Source organism: Artemia franciscana, chromosome 1, assembly GCF_032884065.1.
Source record: "Artemia franciscana chromosome 1, ASM3288406v1, whole genome shotgun sequence".
Lineage (NCBI taxonomy): Eukaryota > Metazoa > Arthropoda > Branchiopoda > Anostraca > Artemiidae > Artemia > Artemia franciscana.
The window spans coordinates 3,021,280-3,031,527 of record NC_088863.1 but is presented as its reverse complement, the minus strand read 5'-3'; positions in this window follow the sequence as shown (position 1 = coordinate 3,031,527).

Sequence of the window (10,248 nt, the reverse complement as noted above, 5' to 3'; positions counted from 1 at the left end):
TGTAGTAATTTCTGTTTGCTTTAAGTTTTAATGCTGCTTCTTACTTTCAGCTGAAAAAACTGTATTTATTTATTTTCTCATTATTTTTTAAGTAATGCTGGAAAGTCTAGCGGCCCCTTTGTAGGAATTCTTTTCCCCCATGATAAATTCCTCCCTGTGAGGATACTCCCACGTAACCCTCTCCCTCGACCCCCCACCAGAAGAAAATCCCCTGAAAACGTCCGTATACTTCCCAATGGCTAACTGTGGGCAAAGTTCATAAATTGCAGCCCTTTCCCTGGGGAATTTGGGAGAATAAGTCGTCCTCAAAGACATAATTATTAGATTTTTCGACTATGCCGATCAAAATGGCAATTTAAAAATTTTGTTCTAGTGACTTTGGGAAAATAAGCGTGGGAGAGCGCTTAGTTGCCCTACAATTTTTTCGTCACTTAAAAAGGGCACTAGAACATTTTAATTTCCGTTAAAATAAGCCCTCTTGCAACATTCTATGACTACTAGGTTGATACGGTCACCCTGGAAAAAAAACAAATAAACACGCATCCGTGATCTGTCTTCTGGCAAAAAAAAACTCCAAAAAGAAAATAGAGAGATATTAAATCAATTAAGAGTTTAAGTTAAGATTGGTTAGTTTCCTGAATAAGAGTCATCGATTTATCATAAAGTTTTGAAAGTGGCTTCAGAGACGAAGGATATGTTGACATCCAAACAACACAACAATATGAAACATTAGACTGAACTATGCTGCAGAACAAGATTCTTAGAATCAACCTTAGAAATATGTGTTTGAGCTTTCTAAGGATTCCATGACTCCTGGAAACTTTTATTTTAAAGAGGTCAATATGATGCTTGAAGGAAAGATTTTCGTCGAGCAGGATGGCAAGGAATTGAATGTCACGATTCTTAGGTCTACTTAGAGCACCTCTTGATACTTGTATTTTATTTAAGTCAGGGCAAGTCTTTGAGACTCTGGAGAAAAATGAGAAAACAAGACTTTCCGACATTTAAGGCAAGATAATTTACATCAAACCACTAGATAACTCTTTCAAAAAGTGATATCAACTTTGAACGAAGATTAGACTCAGTTCTATCAGTTGTGCCAAGAGTACTGTCATCAGCAAAAGCAAAAAATCGTAAAATCAGCAAAAGTAATAATCGTAGAAATAAACCTAAACTTCCAAGACTCATACTCCAAGCAATACGTGAAAAAAAAGTCTTTGGTGGTCGTATATTGAGTCACAACATAATATAGTAGTCAGGCAAGGAGATTCGGATACTCAGTTGTAAGAGGATCCAGGTGAATGGCATGCGTATACACTAGCGAGAAACAAGGTTACTTGGCTTCTTAGGACTAATCGTGAAGAGCTTCAGTCGCGTATTATTCACTCAAGCACCGTATCACCTAAAATATTTTAGAAACATGTAAATAGGAGTAAGCCTAACCTTGATCCATCCACATCTTCACAAATCAGGATACATACCAAAAGATTGATAACGATTCTGAGAATGCTTTGATGTTCAGGCAATTTTTTTTTACAGTTTTTGCCAAAACACAGCCAATTCATTCAAATGAAGCTAATTTTGAATCTCAAGTAGAGTCTATTGGGTCGTCGGACATTCTTGCCCCATTTGATGATTCGGATTTTTCATTGACTGAAGCTTATGCTATTCTTACAGAATTGGATTCATCTAAAGCGCCAGATATAGACGGTTTCTCGATTATAATGATAAGAGAAATTGGTCATGAAATTACAGAACCCCTTACTTATATATTTAACTTAACGTTGGCGCATGGACTGTGTCCTTCAGGTTTGGAGAAGGCCTTGGTAAAGCCACTTCACAAAAGTGGCTCCAAGTCGAACTTTAAAAACTATCGGCTGATTTCAATTACGTCCATTTCTTGCCGAGTGATGGAAAAGTTGAGTGTTTCACACGTTCAAAAGTATTTTGATGAAAATCATCTTTAGAATCCTACTCAGCATGGTTTTTGAAAAAGTATATCTTGTATTACTCAGCTTCTTTAGGTTATTTTGGATTTTCAACGTTTTGCCGATTTAGCTATACCATTTGATTGCATTTATATCGACTTCTCGAAGGCATTTGACAAATTTTCAATGCCCATCCTTCTTCAAAATTATGCAGCTTATAAATTTAGTAAAAAAAAATAATTCCATTAATTGCTGATCATCTAAATGGAAGAACTCAGTAGATTGTCGTTGGTGAAGCTATATAATCTTACTACGTTGCTGCTATGATGCAGCTACAGTCATGATAACATTTTAATTACAATCGGCTTGAGTTCTTTCTTTATTATAATATTTCTTACTTTATCATCTTGTCGAAAGAAAAGTGTGCATGACTATTATTTTCACTTATAACGTCATATATAGTTATAATCTAATTGATTATGACGTCATTTATTGGGTTTGTAAAAAGAAAATTTTAATAGAATAATAAAATAATTTTATTTAACTAGAAACTGCAAAACTATTCATGGGGTCTGAGAAATAATGTTCGATTTTTAATTCAAACCGAAAAATACAAGTAAATATTTAAATTAGTATGTTTTTCCTCTTGCGACTCGTTACGTAATTTTGACTCGTTACGAATAAATAAAGAAAAGACTAGATACTTGTAAAAACCATGAATGTTCAAAACAGAATGTACCCGGTCGCTTGTTCTTGGGTTTTCGTGGCAACAATTTCAATATTTTCATTCATATACAGTCTCATAGTTTGTTCCATTGTGAATCCGGATAAACTGGATCTCCAAATCAAACAGAAGACAACCAGCCAAAATTCAAGAAAATATGTGAAAAAAATTTTGAAGATCAAACAGAGATCGACATGTTTGTTGGTAGTGATTCATATCTTCAATTTGGGCGTGCTAATTGCAAAAACCTGGTTTTTCGCATATGATGATATGTTTAAGGAAAACCCAAAGGGTGTCATTATATCGGTGATTCTAACAAACATTTTTGATATAGTGATCCCACCGATTTTGAACTCCATGTTCCCACTGTATATAGGCTACAAACTCAGCGAGCTTATGGGATTCTTCATGTGTAATTGGTGCAAGCCAGATTTTAATCATGATGTTAAGTTCAAAAGAGATGAACTAAAAGCTGTAATTGCTTTGGCAAAAGAAGCAGATGAAATCAACTCCATGGAAGAAAAAATTTTAAGTTCAGCGTCAAATTTCTGTCAACTCACCGTGACTGATGTTATGAGGAAAATAGACATCTCGAACCATAAACACACAAATTCATGCCCAAAAGAATGCTACAGATCCATTGGCACGGTCAAAAAAGGAGATATCCTTAGCCCTGAAACAATTTGTAAATATGTTTCCAGAGGGCATGCAGAAATTATTGTAAAAGACATACAAAATTTTTGCATAGGATATCTCCTACTGGAGGAAGTTTCCAAGTCCTGCTGTCCAAAAAAACAAGAAAGGAAAACCTTTCTTTAAAGTTGATAAAGTAAGTTTGGTTGAAAAAAAAGTCTTACAGAATTTAAGAGTATCGGAATTACTCAAAGAGTTTAAAAGAAGTAGAAGTACAAGGGCATTTGTTATTAAAAAAGAAAATTCTAGAGAGAGAGACAATATTATAGGGTTAGTGTCACTCTATGATGTTTTGTTGAGTCTTTATAACCCTTATGATTTCTCAGCATTTCTTTGAGTTGTGTGTTGCAAACGCATGCACAACCTCTCTTCAATTTTCTAAATGAAAATACGCGGTGGCTTCAGACTTTTTGCTCAAATAATTTTACAAAAAGAAACGAAATTCTTTGATTCTAGAGATTCATTTCCATATCGGGTGACATAGACTGCAAACCTTGACATAGACTGATTTTGCATTTCAGTATATATGTGGAGCTACTTGAATATTTTATATACCATAAAAATCAATTACACTCTTTGTTATAAAAGTGTAAAATGGACTGGTATGTTTCGATGCTTTGATGTTATTACAATACTATGCTGAAAAGGATGCAATAAAGTGCAAAACTGTACTTTATTAGTAGGTTCATGTTGCAATATTAGATTTCAAAGTAAATTTGACCTTTTTACGGTCAAGGAATTTAGTTTGAAACCTTTACTCTTAAAAACTAAAACACAAATTTGAAATAATTGCAGTTTTTAATTTGTGTCATTGTTTGCTATTAATTTTAATCATCTCTAATATTGTATTTGTCTTCACTATTAAACAATTAGATATGTTGATCTCCGAAGGCGAGAGAGGATTTCCATTCCCCCTTGTAATAGGGGAAGATATCTTATTAATTATATAAGCGAGGTTTCTATGAGACGGAGAAATCATATGTTTAATTTTGGTAAGGTATATTTAATGATAGAGTTCTGTCATATCCTTTTAACTATGAACAACTACCCGGTTAGGATAATGTTGTGCCTGATTCACATGGATTGGTGAAAATGTTGGTATGGGTTTCAATTGAATATCGATATCCCTTGCCATGAAACGATTTTGCTAGTGTTTTATTCTGATTCTAGCAATCGAAGGCTTTTCCGATACTCAAGCGGCTGATGAGACTTTTGAAGTTAAGCACAGAAGACGCCAAGGGTTTTTGTTCTCTAATCGGTACTTTAAAAGGAATTCTTGCCAAGTTAAAAAAAATCCCAGGAGGAAGGGATTATGCATTCGATATTTGTGAGCAAATTTAGATTTTATATCATCAGCGTTTAGAAGAAAACAAAAAACTTCTGTGCAACGAGAACGATAATCTTCAAAATATAATGAAATTACACGAAAAATTGGAAAATAAAGATACAATCGTTCCATCCTTTCTTGAAAATCGTATATCGTACTCTAGTATTGTTAAAGATCCTAAGACCTTTAGTGTTATTCTTGAGCCAAGCAGTAATGAAGCAAAAGATCATAAGAAAGAGAGAACCTAGGGAAAAAATAGCTAAAAAAATTAGTAAAATAATCAGAGAAGATTCCCCCAAATTTTCTGCTAAAAATGTCAAACACGGGCGAGAAGGCAAAATGATTGTTGAGTTTAACTCAAAACAAGATTTAAACATTGCTCTTAGTGCTTTCAAGAAAAAGTCAGTAGCACTAAAATATACTTCGAACAAATTGGAAAAATGTCTGCCAAGAATGCTTGTGAACGGTGCCCCTATAATCAAAAATAAATCAAAGTAGAAAGAATTTATAGAACACAGTAATCCAGACATAGAAAAACTTGTCATTGCTGGAGAAACCTTCGAAGTGGTGACTATTATTGAAAAAGGCAAAAGTTGCAGCGTCATATTAGAAATGAGCCCAAAAATCAGAGGAGACAGTTTAAAAAGAGGAGGCCTCAATTTTGGATTTTTACGCGTACAATGCAAAGATTATATTAACCTTATACGATGCACGAATTGTTGCCTTTTCAGCCATAAGAAATCTGAGTGTAAGGGTGATTTCACCTGCTCTTGGTGTATGGGGTAAAATGTATGGGGTAAAGTACGGGTAAAATTTTACTTTAGCTACTTTTGGCTATCTTTGAAAGAGGTTAGGTTAGGAAAATGAAACTGTCAGGGATGTGTCTAGAGGCTAAAGTATGTCCCAGGAAGGTATTTTGAAGTACCTACATCCAATTCTTTTTCCTCTAAGGGGTCTTGAAATTTTTGGGTACCTTAATTTTTGGTTATCAGTTTCTTTAACTCTGGCTCTAGTTCTGAAAAGACAATTCCTGTTGATTGAGCAGAACTTTAAGCCATAACACCCGGTTTTTTCCAAATTTAGAAATAATCTTTTATGACACCTCATTATAGTTTAAATATATGGCTGATATTATTTACTCTCCATGAATTTGTGTTTTATTTATTTCATTGATGTCAGTTGCTTTCTTTTAAAAATACATTTATTTTCTTACATCAAGCTTTTTCTTTTGTGAAAAAAATGGAATTGTTTTTCTTATTACATGTCATAAAATGTAAATTAATGCCTGGCCCTTCATTTCATAAATTTAACTAAAAGTCTTTGAGGAATCTTATATCAAAATACATCTGACACACTTTAATGGTAATATTTAGATGACATAGGACACTATCAACGTTTTGCCTTTACTTTGCTAAGAAATTGTCTTAAAAAGTCCTAAGTTTAGAGAGTTATGTTAATATTCTTCTTGCTGATCAGTGTAATTATTTTTAAAATTCCTTCTGTTTAAAACATTTTAGAGAGATTCTAAGCCAACCATGATATATTACTGTCACAAATGATTTTGCTCAAATGAGCTGGTGGAAAACAAATAAAACATATAATTTTTCTTTTGTTATTATTTCAAGCATCCCTATTTTGAACTGTTTTACTTTCAAAATGTGATTCATCAATAAAAAATGAAATTACTCCTGGAAATTTTTAATAAAATAATATTATTTCAAATTCAGATTCATTTATTCAAAAATTCATATTCATCAAAAATCTTCAACTTGCCCAAATGGAGAGTTTTGATAAGGTTTTTGATTAGGGGAGGGGCCAGGAGTGAAAGCCAGGGGTTAGCTGTTATGATTTTTGGACTGAAATTACGTTAATAAGTGTTTCATTTGGGGCAGGGGGATGTGACCATTGTGGGGAGGGTTAGGGGCTAGTTTTCATGATATGCCATTGATATTGTTTGGGGTAGGGAGGGGTATTGGGCCATGGAGGACCATGATTATTGCTTGTAAGTTGTTTTTTTTGGAGGGGGGTTTGTGCCATACAGAGAAGGCCAGGGGTCAGCTCGCTTTAGTTTTGGAATAAAACATCGTTCACAAGTTTTTTGATTAGGGTGGGTGGTTTGGTCTATTTGAACTATGTACTATCATTAAAACCATCACAGAAGAACCTTATATGCTCACCGGACATAACATACAACACACTCTAGGCCTTTGGGGTGTGTGTTGACCCTGATGTTTTTGTTATGCAATCTTTTGACTTAATTTAACAAAATGGCTATCTCAAAAATTCAACCGGATGCATTTGGGATAAAAAGGAGGGCTAGCAGCCCTCCGATCCCTTTTGAGTCTTATAAAGAAAACTAGAACTTTCTGTTTCCAATCGAATGAGCCCCCGAAGAAGTTTTACAATCATTCCTTCCAAAAGAAACTCATATGCCCCCGATGCATAACTTACAACAATTGCCTACTTGCTCTGGAGGTTGTTGCTAACCCGGAGTTTTTCTGCTTTATCTTTAAACTATGGCGAAAAAATGGCTATTCCAATATTTTGATTTGATGTGTTTGGGGAAAAGGGGCCTTGGGGAGACTAGTTATCCTCTGATCACTTTTGACTCTTAAAAATGGCACTAGAAATTCCAATTTGCAGTCGAATGGGCTAACTCTGAAGTTTATGCTACCATCCCTTCCATAATAACTTATATGCCCTGGAGGCATAGATTACTACACTTGCCCCTGGGCTCTGGGTTGGACTTTGTTATCCCTGGATTGTGAGATTATATGATTTCTGGTCAATTTCGAACAAAATGGCCGTATAAGAAATTCGATTGGACGCATTTGGGGAAAATAAGGTTGGAATTGGTCAGTAGCACGAATTCATTGCCCTTAGTTAAGTGCTATGGTTTGAAGGGAAATAAACCATCAGGCTTTAATACTAAGGTGACGTCTAGGACTACATCAAAACAGGCCAGTTTTCGTGGCTTTGGCTAATTTAAAAGATAAAGACGCTATTATGAAAAATTACTAAGATCTGGAAAAATTATTACTTCTTACCTCCTGCGTGAATTGTCACGCCGTAGAAAAGAACTGCTATTTTTCGGCCACAGTCTGCGTACGTCATCTAACACTTCAATAAAAGTTGCTGAAACCCGAGTGATAATAAATGGGATTAGTGTATGGATAGAAGCGAAAAAGCCCTTTAAGTAAGACTTGACAACCAAGTAAGGCTTGGTTGCGTATTGGGGACATGTTTCAATCCCTTTAAACAATCTAGATATATAGCCTCTGTGGTTGCCCAGCCTAATGTATCAGTCGAAGGTGATGAGTAATTGGTGTGATTCGTTCAGTTTTTAGTTATTCGTTTGATGTTTGTTAGTTTTTCTTTTCGTATGATATGATATATAAATATTTCTCCTGGATTTTGATATTTAGATATGTTTTGTGTTTATTCATTTTGTATACAAATTTTTCTCTTATCCTATTTTTCTTTGAAATATCCTCCGTATTCTGTTAGACGTGACCTGTCAAGAAATGAAGAAGGAATTTTTAAATCCATGTTTATTGAGATTAAAATCCAAGCTAAAACTTTGATTGTTGGTAATACATATATGTGTCCTAGTAGGTCTGTTCCTTTTTTTCTTCAGATTCCTGATGAGGTTTTGGAAATAATCCTGCTTCATTCATGTAAACTTGTCAATATGGGTAACTTCAACATTAATTTATGTGACCGAAGGTCATTCTCGTCCTTGCATTTTCTTTCAACAATGCTCGCTTGAGGAACATTACCTTCTGCATGCATTCCAACTTGCATAACTAACACTACTACTTCTTTTCTTGATAAAATTTTTTCATCGTTGACCTTGGTGGAAACTTTTCTATTGAAGAGGGATATCTCAGACCATTTTCCTTTTTTTCCATACCTAATTTTTCCGATTGCTTGCCTGGAAGGAGTTTAGGAGCTGGTTTTTTCTCTTTAAAACCAAATGATCAGGGTTTGCATATTCTTAGGTCATGGTTGGCCAAAGAATATAGGCCAACCTATATTTTTACTAATAGTCTCCAACCTAGTCTGATATAGACTCTTTGTTTACTTTGTTTCATGATTTTTCGAAAGAAGTTACCTTGGATAAATGTGATGCACCCCAGTCAAATCTCATATCGAAGAGAATAGCCCCTATGAATCCTTGGATAACTTCTGGACTCCTTAAAAGTTGGAGGAAGAAAAATAATCTTTTGAAGGCTATCAAGTCCTCTAGGCCATTTTCGCGTGATTCTCGGTTTCAACTTTTCAAAACTTATAGAAGAATTTACAATTTGCTTTCCCGAAAGCCTAACTCGTTATTTTATTATAGAGAATTCTTTGCGTGTGGTATAGGCATTAGGGAGACATGGAAAGTAATCAATTTTGTTATCAGGCTATCTTGACTGCTTCCTTCTGTCCCTTCAAGTGATGTGATTGGCGGCAAAAATGTAGAGGATGAGCTAAAAGTTCAAGTTCAACTTCATATTTTGATAAATTTAGCAAAGCTACAGCCTCTTCGGTAAGTCGTTCTTCTTCTCTACTTGATTTTAGGTCTTACCTTGGATCTCCTTGTCCTTAATCAATGGAATTTTAATCTGTCTCTGCAGCTGAAATAGTCAGAATTGTCAATGGTTTGAGGAGTTCTTCAGCTTCTGACTAAGACCATATTCAGACTAAGGTTGTCAAATTTATTTTTCCTGTCATCGTGTCTGCCCTCACGAGACTTGTAAATCTTCCTTTTGAAAATGGTGTCTTCCCAACTGCTTTAAAGCGTACTCGTGTTATTATTCTTTTTACAGGTGGATCAGGGAATGGTCTTGCAAATTTTCTTCCCATATCTCTTTTATCAGTGTTTAGTAGAATTTTTGAAAAGCTATGCTTTCTCGACTTCTCGATTTTCTTAATTCTAAACTCTTTCTTCGTGATTTTCAGTTTAGTTTTAGGGCGAAGCACTCAACTGAGCATGCATGTGCAACTTTCTTAAATTATTTACATTCATCTCTTGAATCTCGTCTGATACCTGCTGCTCTTTTTCTTGATGTTCGAAAAGCATTTTAGTCACTAACACACAAGATTCTTCTTTTGAAACTGTCCCATATTGGTATAAGATGGAATGGTTATTCTTGATTTCTATTATATTTATCTGGTCAAGACACCTGGGTTGATTCACATTTTTCTAACCCTTCTAGAATAGAGTTTGGCGTCCCACAAGGATCTGTCATTGGGTTAATACTCTTTTTAATCTATATCAGTGACCTTGTTAATGCGGTTAAAAATTTAAAACCTAACATTTGCTGTCGTATTTTATCAACCAGTATCCATTACTAATTGTGACAGGAGTTTGTCCCTACCAGATGCACTTATTATTATTATTATCATTATTATAATTACGAATAACGGTAAGCATCAATGCTTGTCGGAAAAACACAAAATCATAATACTAATCTAAAGTCAATTGGCAACGACAAACTAAACAACAAATACTTCTAAATAACACGAAACTACACAACAAAAGCGTCTGAATAAAAAGGGGTATTTACTAATGCACTCTTAAAAATTCG